We start from the raw sequence: 13,208 nt of genomic DNA, 5'->3' as shown, positions 1-13,208 counted from the left end.
AATAGTTTTAAAAAGTTTACCTCATTTTAATTTGAAAAGTTTAATTTGTTGTTATATTTAAAAATAGTTTAAAAATAGTTATAAAAAGTTTAATTTATTGTTATGTTTAAAAAGTTGATGTTCATAAAACTTAAAAAGTTTATGTTTATAAATTAAAAAGTTTTAATACAAAATTATTGTGATTTTTTAATATACTTCTTATAAAAAGTAAAATTATTGTGATTTTTTTAAAAAGTTTAATATTTTTTAATATACTTCTTATAAAAAGTATAATACAAAAAGTTGATATTTGTCTTTTTTTTTTTTTTTTTTTTTTTTTTTTTTTTTTTTTTTTTTTTTTTTTTTAGAAAATGGTAGGCAAATGCTTGGGATTTTTGTTGTTTACAAATAGTAATATGATTTATGGTATTGATGGAGTTGACTATGACTAACCACCAAGTGGGAATTTTAGCATAAAAGTGAACAGTTAAATTGTATTTGAACAATTCATTGAAATGATTGGGATGTTACTTAGTGTAGATATGGGAACAAATCAGATAGAAATAATATATAGACATCCTAATCTAGAACCATCAGGATCAATAAGGTTTATGTCATTCCCTATTTCAAATGCACAAGCTAAGAACTTGATGTTCTCAATGTCAATGTCACTGTCGAATTTAGTGCATTTGTATGTAAATGTAAATAGGATAGGGGTGGATCCTCATACATCATTTAACCAGTTTGAAGATCCAACTCAATGTATTGATCCTGATCTGGAGTCAGTTGCATCGCCATGTGATAATGAAGATATGACGGCTAACAACCTGTACAAAGACTTCAGAACTGAAACAGATGATAAATTTGAAGAGTTGGATTTCGATGGTTGTGAACATAAGATGCTTTCAGATACATTCAATGATTTGGATATGAATGTACTGGATAGCATTCGAGAACATGACCCAATTGTAGCACCTGTAGACGTTGACAATACTTAATTGTATAAAGGGATGATTTGTCAAGACAAGAAAATTCTACAACACGCGGTCAAATGTTTTGCAATAAAATTTCATGCACCATATGAGGTTGTTGAATCTACACCGATGATTGGACAATTCGGTGTAAGAAGTGGGAGGAAGGTTGCAAGTGGAGACTTCGTGCAATAAAGAAAAAATCGCATGGCTTGTTCGAGATCACTAAGTACGATGAGTAGCATACATGTTTTTATTCAGAACTAAGTCAAAGTCATATGCAATTGGATTCATCAATGATTGCACTAGAGTTCTGTGATGCCGTAAGAGAAAAACCATCTATCAATGTGGCACAACTGCAGTCCGACATCAAATAAAAGTTTGGATATCATGTTCCTTACCATAGGGTATGAGAGGGAAAAAGAAAAGCATTGGATAAATTGTTCGGTGATTGGGATGAGTCTTACAAATTGTTACCCAGGTGGTTATATCTGGTTAAGCAGACCAATCCCGGAACACGTGTAGAGTGGAGAGTTAAAGAAAGGCTTACTGAAGGCCATGTTATCCTAACTTCTGTATTTTGGGCATTTGGTCCTTGTATAAAAGCTTTTAATAAATGTTGGCCAATAATTCAGATAGATGGTACACACTTGTACGGAAAATATAGACGAAAATTGTTGATTGCTACATCAGTTGACTCGAACGGCCATCTTCTTCCACTTGCGTTTGTCGTTGCTGATGAAGAGTCCGCAGACTCATGGGGATGGTTCTTGAAACACTTGAGACAAATTTTGTGTGACTATGACAACCACACATGTAGTAAATACATGTTTGATCTACTTCAACCTGATCATGTACATTACACTGAACCTAATTGATTATTTTATACACATTTTTCTTGTATTTGTCTTTAATTTTCTCTAATATAATATTTTGTGTTTCAGGTTATTTGGGAGCCGTAAAAATTATTATGCATATTTTGCCTAATTTTTGTAGGAATGGTCAAAACGTATGGCAGACGATGAGTCCTCTCATATGTTTTCACATTGGTGAGTGGCATCTTGATATTGACTTAAGGACTGGAGATTGATCCGAAAAAGTTGCACATTTGGTAGTGCGATGACACTATCGTGCAAGGTTTATTGTAGTGGGGGTTTCTCTTGAACAGTTTGACAGGGATGTCACTCAAGAATATATTCATTGGTATAATAATATCACAAGGCGCTACGTCACTCGTTCGAGAGCAGCTATGGGTCATCTGGTAAATAAATGAATATTATCTAATTATTTTTAATTTAAATTTATTTTAAATATTATCTAATTATTTTATAATTCACAAAGATCGAACAACACTAGACTCCATGAGGTTGCAAATAATCCAAACCAGGTTCTTGCTATATGTAGTGACAACCAAAGCTATATGGAGGAAATACATTATATGTACAATATACCTATTGTTCCTCCACCAACTCCTAGACGTAGATGACCTGTTCGGGAAAAGGATGAGTTTGATGAGGTTGCCCATAATGTGGAAGAGTTACCCCTATGATGCAGACGCAGAGTCAAACTGATTATGTTAGTCCGATGATGATGATGCCAGCATTTGGTTCAGGACATTATGACTCAGAGGCTGGTCCTTCGTCTTCATACGTACATGTACATGGTAGGGTCGTGGAGAGTATAATGAATATTTATATTACGAAGTGCCTGCAGAGGTACCAGAGCAACATCAAGAAGAACCCGAGCAACCTCAAATTCGAAGTTGACGACGACAACTAGCTTGAAATCGACGACGTCCGCCTTATAGAACACATTGATTTTTGTAATTATTTTTATATCTAGGTCGAATTTTGAACCCTCGACCTATTAAAAAAAATAAAATTTTTATAAATAGTTTGAAAAGTACCATATTTTTCTAAATTGTTTTTAAAAGTACAATATCTTTTTAATTTTACCCCTTTATTCATTCTTATTCTTATTTTTAGAAAAAAAACGTCTTCTTTTACTTCATTTACACATCAAATAAATTCTAAATTTTCATTCTAAATTTAGAATAATTCTAAAAAACGTCTTCTTTTACTAGCTTTAACCCATCAAATAAATTCTAAATTTTTATTCTATTACTTCATTTACAATAATCTAAAAAGAAAAAAAAGAATCATTTTGATTTTTAATATGCCAGCTAATATCTACAGATCAATATTGTCAAAATAATAATAATAATAATAGTAGTAGTAGTAGGTATAAATCAATATTCACTGTATCTAACCTATGCAGTCATATATTACAATGTAAATATGTAAAGAAAATAGTAGAATAACTAAAAAATATAAACGAGAAAAAATGATATGTAGATTAATTGCATTTAGTAGATTGAGAAATAAAAATAATAAAACAATTAAAAGACAAAAACTAAAAAGAAATATAAGCCGTACTGGGTACGAAACAGGCGGCAGATCCTAGAGGTAAAGAAAAGAAATAAGATTATTTAAATAATTTACCATCGTCAGTTAATATTTATGGATTATAAATTATAATTAAATTAATTTGCAAAAAGGAAAAGAAACAAAAATTAGGAGGAAAACGACATGAAACGACAGCGTTCAAGTTGGTTAGGAGCGTGGGGAGCAGAGGACTCCAATTGGCAACCAAATTGAAATAATTTTCAATTTTCAAATAAATGAAGGATGGGAAATTAAATAATTTGTTCCCAACATTATTTCTTTTCCCCCCCTTTAACTACCTAACTACCCATATATTCCCTCCCCTTTCCCCAACTTTCCTCTTCATTTATATTTTATAACTATTTATGTATTTATATGTATTTTTTTCCCATTTTCTAACTTAGCCCACCCAACAACAACATCACCATTAAAGTAAGGATTAAAATATCAATATTATATTTTTATAAGATAAAAAAATTTTAAAAATTATTTAGATTACTAAGTTTTTTTTTTTTTCTAAACTGGGCTATGAATTTCATTATTAGTATTTCTATTCCTTTTTTTTTTTTAAAAAAATGGAATTTTATTTAAGAAGCCTCCGGGACTAACTACGAGAACAAGTCCTTTAGGACTAGATTTACAATCCATTTAGGTAGGTTAAATGACTAATTAGTATTGAAGCCATTTTACAAACATATTTTGCTAAATAGTCAACTACCTCGTTTTCATTTCGGTGACAGAAGGAGATTGAAGTGAAGTTCTTAGTCAGTCGTTGGATGTCATCTACCCAACAATCGATCGATCCTCCGCCGATACTTTCTTTTGTAATTGAGTTCAAGGCCTGCATGCAATCTGATTTCATCAATAGGTTGGGACAAGGAAGGTTCTTAGTAAACCTTAGTCCTTCCCAAAACAACTAGAAATTCAGCAAGAGGAGGATCGAAATCCATTATGAAACATTTTATCAAAGCCCCGAGGATTTTTCCTTCTGAATCTATGATAATCACCCTGATTCCTGTTTAGAAGAGTCGGTTTTCCAGACTGCATCAACATTAAGATTGAAGAAACTGAGGAGGAGTCCATTTACGCTGATGGTTTTGTCTGTTGATCGAGATATCTTTGATGTTATTCTTGGGTTGTGCTTGTGATTGAATGTACTATTCATAGTATTTTAGTATCCATTTTGGGCAAAACAGATGTCATTTTTTAAAAATATTTTATGAGCATTTTAAAGTTATATAAAAAAATATCTATGTCAAACCCTTCAATCTACGGATATAGTGACGACAACATATATTTTAATCCTTACCTATACATTTGTAGCTAAATCTCAAAAGTGAAGTATCTATAAAAGTTGACCACATGTTTTATATCTCAAGTTGAAAATTAACGAGAGATATATAATAAGATAAAGGTTTGATTACAAATTTAGCCCCTCGACTTTTAAAATTGTGTCTAATAGGTATAAATCTATGAATTTAGTTTAAAACTTACGGATATATTTGATTGCAAGTCGTGTCTTAAAAGGTATAAATCCATAAATTTATAGGCTTAGTCATTAAACATGTATATTTATATTGTCTAGGTATAAATTATGAATTATAACTTTAGGCCCTATTTGGGTTGAGATTAGAGAAAAAAAATCGTTTAAAATAAATTTGGAACGTGTTTCAAAAGCTACTTTGAGTGGTCGTCAAATACTTCAATTTATTTCAAAATGAATTATTTTTCAAAATTAAACACTTGAAAAGTTAAACCAAACATACTTTTAGTCATTGACCTTTTACATTTATAGAGTCAGATTATTGAAACAGGTTACAAGTGGTGTCTAATAGACATAAATCAACAAAATTTAAGGATATAATTGATCCTCTAGATGAATTTAGTTGACACAAATGATTAAATTTATAATATAAGTAAAAATATATCGGATTAGTTTAAAATAAAAGGATAGAATGGATTAATATGGAGAGTAGAATAAATCGGTAAATTATCAATTGATCTAAAAATTTAAGCTAATAAATAAAGACAAATTTAAGATCATATCATCTAATAACTCTCCCACTTGTGGTCTTAACGCGAGACTTCTAATTTTGATACTATATTAAATGATCGATTAATTTTAAAATTTAAAGTGATAGTGAAAGATAAATTTAATATTATATCATTTAACGAATTTAAAAATGGGGAAGAATGGTTTGGTAAGTTGAAGCTATCAAAGAAGTGGAGGAAAAAGAAGGAAATGGGCCCAACGCCATGGCCGAACGGCCTAATTCAAAGAACATAACACCGAATATATCCCCTCTATATATTTTTATAATTTTTTTTAGCACATTTAAGAATTTATACCTTTTTTATTATTATTTTTTTTTTTTTCTGCTTATCTTTTTGTTGTTATTATTATTATTTATTTCATTGATTTGGTTTGTCAAACTTTTAAACGACGACAGCATGCTGCTGCTCTGTTTGCAAATGGCTTCAGTTGAGTGGGATTCATGCAAATCATTTTCCCTTTTTTTTTTTTTTCTGAAAAAAGACCATCAAAACGACACTAATAGAGTAGGTTCCATGAATTGGCTTTTACTATTTTAAAAAAATCTTTGCTATTTGGCTTTCGCTTTTTCTGTTTAAGAAAATAATAGTATTTAGTTGCCTATCCAGCTACACTCATTTCCATGTATTCTATTCAAATATCTAATCATAAATTTTTATACAAAAAAATGTTAAAGTTAAATAATTTTTTTCTTTGTGATTAAAGGAGAGACATGAAAATAGGTATAGTCTACATCTAAATATTGCTAAGATTAGGAGTGTTCGTGAGTTGAGTTGAAATACTATTTAGACCCAACTCAATTGTTCAGATTACAAAATTCTTCAACCTAAATAACCCGTATTAAATGATGAACTAACCTAACCATGAAGCACTTGGGTTGGATTGGTTCGAGTTATTTAATTAATTTTTTTTTTCTAAAAATAAGCAAAAATATTAACATGTAAAAGAATTTATTTAATTATTTTTGTATATTGAATTAAGATTAACAACTCCATCTCAATTTAGCACTAAAAAATTATTTTAAGAGTTGTTGAAGAATAAATTATCTAAAAAATAAAGAAATTAAATAAAATTAAAATAAATATATTTAAATATAATTATATCATAAGTAAAAATGACATAATTTCAAGTTGGTTCGAAGTGGGTTAGGTTATTATAGGTGAATCCATGAACCAACCCAACCCACAGAATTTCAATTTATTTGAATCCAACTCAATTCAAATGAGTTGATAACCCAATCCAAACCATACTAGTTGGATTAAGTTGATTGATTTTTTGAATTATCGAGTTTTTGAACACTCTAATCACACTATTTATTTGGCTTTTTTTTTTTTTCCCTTTCTTTTATAGCACAAAAGAGAGAGGTTTCACTTTGCATAACATATCATTGCTTCTGCTATATTGTCAACAACCTAACCTTAGCTAACCATTTTGACTTTATGTTATATATATGTATATAAATAATAAGACTTGTGTGGTAGTACAATCTAAAAGAAATTATTGAAAACATACAATCTAAAAAGTTATGGTGAAAGAGTGGCAAATTGGAATATGAAGTGTATAATTATTGAATTGTTTTGTACACTAGTTTTTAGAAACCATGTTGCATATAGTTTTGATTCTTAGATGTTTGTAAAAGTTGAGAGTTATGGTGAAAAATAACTATTTTAACCTAGATTGGATAATTATTTATTTTTTGTTTTTAATTTTTGAAATTCAAACATGTAAACATCATTATCGTCAATTGATTCTATATTTTGTTATTTTAAGAGTGTTTTTAAAATCAAAGCTAAATTTATAAAACTAAAAAATAATTTTCAAAATCAAGACTTGTTTTTATTTTTTAAAATTGTTTAAGAATTCAAATGTTGAGATAAAAAAAAATAAATGAAAATATGAATAGGAATTGATGAGAAAATATGTACAAATTTCAAAAACGAAATTCTCATCGAATGGACCTTATCTATACGATAAATAAGTTAAAATAATTTATCATTACATAAAGGATGCAACTTAATACTTTATCATATATACTCTCTTCATTTGAGTTTAATTATATTTTTTTCATTTATTTTCTTTGAAATTTTGGAAAGTGGTTACTTGCACTCAATACACTAGTTTCATATGACGTCTTGGTAATTTTGGCAACAACAGTATAACAATAAAGAGTGAATCAAAATAAACATACTAAGATTAGTAACCAAATTCGGTGATAAACTACCTACGTCTGGGGGCAATGTGCCCGAGAAAGATATTCCACTGATATACAAAAGTCAAGCAATTACAACGTTGTAGTTATCTATAAATAACAACAATTACAGTGACACCATACAGCCCGACTTAGCTGATCACTTAGGCTCCCCTAGATGTGAGACTCTCTCTCAAACTTGACTCCCTCTAAGTATGTGAATATTAGTGTTGAGACAGAACTCTCTCACTTGATGATATCTTTCCTCCAACTTGTGAACTCCATTCACATGAGAACTTAGGCTCTCTTAAGTCTTGAGAACTCTCTTCCCGATGAATAACACCTTAGGCTCTCCCTGACTTGAGAAATCCTTCTCGATGAACAAAGTCTTAGGCTCCCCCTAAGGTCTATCAACCTTCATGAATTGAAGCAATAACAAGTGAAGAACATGTTGCCACAAATAGTTCACGTAACTCAAAGAACTTCCACTTGAAAACAATGTAACACTGTAAGAATTCTGTAAAGCTATCACGATAGACTCACAAAAGAATTGATACAGGCAACCCCAGTATGAGAACTTCTTGGACTTAAATAGCTCAGTGGAATGATGGAAAATATTCCCACACAAAATCATCAGCGCATCAGAAAGGAAAATATTTCAAATTAAACATTCTACAGAATACGATAAATAAGGAAAGAAATATTCTGCTGAGTTGACAACTGAAAGAGCAACCTTTGAGATAAGATCCATTAAAAACAAAAATATAGATAACTCCAAAAAGCCTAAGACAATAATGAACAAATATATTTAGGCAATATCATTTTTTCTAATATTCTTGCCATATATTTACATTTTTTTTAATTAAACCCAATTGTATTCTACTCATTAAAAACAACAATCCTAAATTTCATGAGGGAAGACATTCTACCATCTTTCCAAGAGAATAATTTGAAAATTTACAAACTTCATTAAAAATTTACATGTCTAAATAATATTAGTAAGTTATTGCAATAACTCTCAAATAATTTGAAGAGCTTATTTTCAAATTATACAAACCTAGAAAAAGACAACTGTTAAATATGGCAACTATTACATTCTATATTTTTTTGAATGGCATGGGACAAATACATATATAATTACTTAGCATACATATTCATACAAAACAAAAGATGAAATCATGTCCTATTATTTTGAGGCCAAAACAAAGACTAGGGAAAGATATATATATATATATATAAGAATTGAAAATGTTGTTTGTCTTGTTGTTTTCTTTGTTTTTGTAGAAGATTCATTGCTCTGGTCACCATCTTTGAGGTGGCAAACATCAACTCCCATGCCCCTAACTCTATCTTTCTTTATATTTATATATTATCGATCCTCATATTTCCACACTGATATGATATTATTTATCTTTTAACTTATAATTTTATCCAAAATCATTATAAATGGTACATTATTGAAAAAATTGTCTTAAAAAAACCGACCAAATACATGCATTATAGCTACATAATAAAAAATGATTAAAATATCAACGGATATTATTTATTCTAAATTGACTTAAATTAGATGAGTTAGTCGTTTTGTACATGATTGTAGAGTGTACGTGTGCTTGATCACAACATCTTCATAATTTTTTAATATATGATTTCTATACAGATAAGATATAATTTATTTAGTTTAGACTTTCGTCCAAAATTATTATAAGTCATCGTTTAAAAAACCATATTTTAAAAATTAATCAATTTACATACATTTTATCGAGATATATGTTGACGAGTTGTGTAATTTTACACAAAGGATGATTATATATGTATATAGATATAAAGCGAAGATATTTGTTCTTCATCAAATTGTCATGTCAATTGAAAAATGGCCTATTAGAAAGAATAATTCTACTAGTTGTGTTTATATTTTTGAAAAAAGAAAAAGAAAAAGACTATGAAAAGAGATGCTCTCTAAGGTTTAGGATCGTATATCTACACATCCATTAAAAGAAATATGACTATTTCCCATAATACATAGTTATTTTATTCTAAGGAATATATCCATTTGAAAAGGTAATAGCCAAAAATATCAAAAAGAACAATAACTACCTATCTTATTTGAATTTTGGAGGCCTACTTTTAACCATTCAATTTATGTCTAATTCTTTACAATTGAATATTGTAATTCTCTTATCAATTTTTTTTCATCGATGCTATATTTATTTATTATCTATTTTATTTAATATATTCTTGATGTTTAAGTTTAGACTTATATCATCTTAAATAATAAGTTAATCATACCTTTCAAAGAAAAGCTTTTGAGTTAGTAATTTATGTCCCTTTAATTAACATTCCATTGTATTACATATTATGGTGGATCTCTCAATTTAGTTTATTGTTTTCTAATAAGAGATTTTTGGTAGCAATATAAACCTTCAAATTTTTATCCGAAATATGGGCATTGATATAATTAACAAGCTTATCGATAGAAACTTATCAAATAAAAAATTTATTGTTTAGAAGTCTATTAGTGTTAGAACCAATACAATGGAAATCTTCACATGTCTCCACTATTTCTGAAACCACGCCCAGAACCAAACGGTCTTACTCATGAATTTTCTTTATCAAGTTGATGTGAGATTTCAATTGTATTTTCAACTGTTGGAATGCTTTGAATCTATTATTTGGCATTTCAAAACAAACAAGTATGGGGATCTCGTGACCCTAAAACCTAAGTTGAATTCGTATTATTATTTATGGTTTATTTATGATTATGACCCTAGGGTTTAGAGAAGTGTACTATATAAACTTTTCTAACTCTAGAGACACTACTATCATGTATTTTGTAAATTCTCTCTAATAAAATTGTTCTTCCTCTGCCCCATAGACATAGCTAATACTGTTAGTGAACCACGTAAATATGTATGTCGATTTTATGTTATTTTACATTTTGTGTATTCTTTATTTGTCGATTTCATAACACCAACAATTAAAAACTCTATAAAATATATATAGCTCAATAGATAAGACACAATTATCATATTCTAAATATCAATGTTTTAATTTGATCCCTACACCTCACAATTGTTTAAAAAAAATGAAAAAAATAAAATTAATATTTTATTATGTTAGATACAAACAAGTTTCTACGTTAAGTTAAAAAAGAGAGAGATTTATGGTATATAAGTGAGACTGTGAGAGCAATAATCTCCATTGATATAAGATTATCTTGAGTCATTTCAAATGCAATATCATAAAAGTTTATGTTCAAAGTGAATGATATCATATCACCGTAAATATATATAGAGATTTCGTTGTTCTTATCCTATTAAACAGATACAATCTTGAAATTTCAATACCAAAATAGTAGTCCAAACTAAAAAAAATAAAAAAAAATCTCCCTAAGAGCCCTAAAAGAACACAGAATGATTTAAAAATAGACATGGAAAAACTTGTCTTTTGTATAGGGAATAATCCCCGTCACCCTCTCTAGAAATGAATAAGACATCCAAATATATTGTGTCATTTTAAGATTTGACATACACCCAACGACATGTCGTTTTTTTTTTTTTTTTTTTTGGTGAAAAAAAATTATTTTTAAAATTTGAAAAAGTTATATGGTTTATGCCATGTGTCAATTTGAAGTTATCTGAAAATTTGGGTCCTCTTCACTCATTAGTACACTCGTTGTAGGTATTTGACTGTAACCAGACACTTGATATAATTTATAATATAACTCAGGTACATTCGGTAATTATTTTTTTTTAATTTTTTTTTAAAAAATTAAGTCTATAAATACTTTTTTTTTCTTTTTTTTTTTTCTAATTTTCACCAATTATTTAAAAAATCAAGTCAAATTTTTATAACTAAAAAGAATAATTATAAAAAAAGTTGTTTTTATTTTTGGAATTTGGCTAAGAATTCAATCATTGTACTTAAGAAATATGCAAATTATTGTAAGAAATGTAGATGAAATAGACTTAATTTTAAATAACAAAAACTAAAAAACTAAATGGTTACCAAACGGGACCTAAATAATTAACAAATAAAAAATTATACTACATGTTGATTAATTCTTTAATTTAAAAGATAAATCACTAAATGAATTTAATCGTACCTGATTATGTGTGAATACTAATAAACTTTTATTTTTCAATATATATTTTCCAAATTTTATCTCTTAATCATAACTCAAATTAGGAGTGTTCAAATGATTTGATAACTCAAACAACTCGTACTACTAAACTCATATAAGAGTTTTGTTGGATTAAGTTTTCTCTATTTTATCCGGTTGAATTGGGTCACGAGTTGAATAGATTTTTTCCGAGTTGATCAAATTAAATCCAACCCAAATTACGCATATGTTTATATATATAAATTTTAATTTTTAGGGTTTAACTTTCAGCTGAATTTTAATATTTTTTTAGGATTGTTATAATGTTTATCTTTATTTAAAATTTGTGTAATAGATATCATTGATATTCAGTATCTAACATTTAAGTTTTATACAATTTTATATCTTATTTGGTAATCATTTTGTTTTTAATTTTTGAGTTTTTGAAAATTAAGTTTTTAAACTCTATCTTCGCTCGTAAATTTCTATTTTGTGCAATCTACTTTCTATGGATGTTTTAAAAAACCAAACCAAAATTTAAAAACTAAAAAAAAAAAATTGAAAATTTATTTTGCTTTTAGATTGACTAATAATTCAAATATTTTTTTATGTGAAAATCATGGTAATAAATATAGGGAAAAAACAAGCATAAATTTCAAAAAAAAAAACTAAAAACAATATAGTTATCAAACAGAGTCTTAGTTATTTAAGTTATGTGTTTAGATTAAACTATTTTAAATTAATAAGAAAATAATAAGAGAGATTTTCACAACAACAAAATTTTATTCTTCTTTCATAGAGACGAATAGAAGTCTGATAGTCTCTACCAGTAATAGAAACTTATAGAGGTCTATTATTAATAGACGCTGATATAAATCTATCAATGCCTGTCAGTGTATAAATAGTTTGACATTTTTTCTATTGGTAGAAAATTTTCAAATGTTAATAATAATAATAATAATAACCAACAACTCAGTTCATCCCAAATTGAATTTTAAGGGTTTGGATTCGAATTTTCAACTTAACCTAACCTAACCTATCTACACTAAACATTAAATAAGAAGATTATGGCCATGTAGCCGTCCAAGTGCCAACCATCTCTATCTACTTAAAATAATATAAATAATATTATGAGCTGCTTTCCTTTTTTAATGACTTCAACAAGACAAATATATTACAAATAATAATATTAATATTAACTTCCAAACAAATTATCAACCACTATCCTGAATATAAAATGACATTTTAGTACGAGTTATATCCACTCAATCAACTGTCATCTTTTTAAGTTAATGACTATGATCATTAACAACGATAGTCATAGGCAATGTCATTTGTCCTCTAGAATAAAAAATGAACCATACAATGACATCCACAAATTTTTCCTATTGTAAAATGACATTAATAGATAGCACACAAAAAGAGAAAAAAAAATTAAAAACAATACAATGATTTACTTTGATAGTCCTTTGGT

At 28.0% G+C, this 13,208-nt stretch overlaps 1 pseudogene; it reads left to right on the top strand.

Moving 5' to 3' along the window:
- Positions 1 to 494: 494 nt before the first annotated feature.
- Positions 495 to 1,553, top strand: LOC150036890 (uncharacterized; annotated as a pseudogene).
- Positions 1,554 to 13,208: the final 11,655 nt, after the last annotated feature.

This window comes from Benincasa hispida, chromosome 4 (genome assembly GCF_027475165.1).
Source record: "Benincasa hispida cultivar pf3 chromosome 4, pf3_genome.v1.1, whole genome shotgun sequence".
Lineage (NCBI taxonomy): Eukaryota > Viridiplantae > Streptophyta > Magnoliopsida > Cucurbitales > Cucurbitaceae > Benincasa > Benincasa hispida.
Note: the sequence above shows the minus strand (reverse complement) of the source record. Positions and strands in the feature narration are given on the sequence as shown.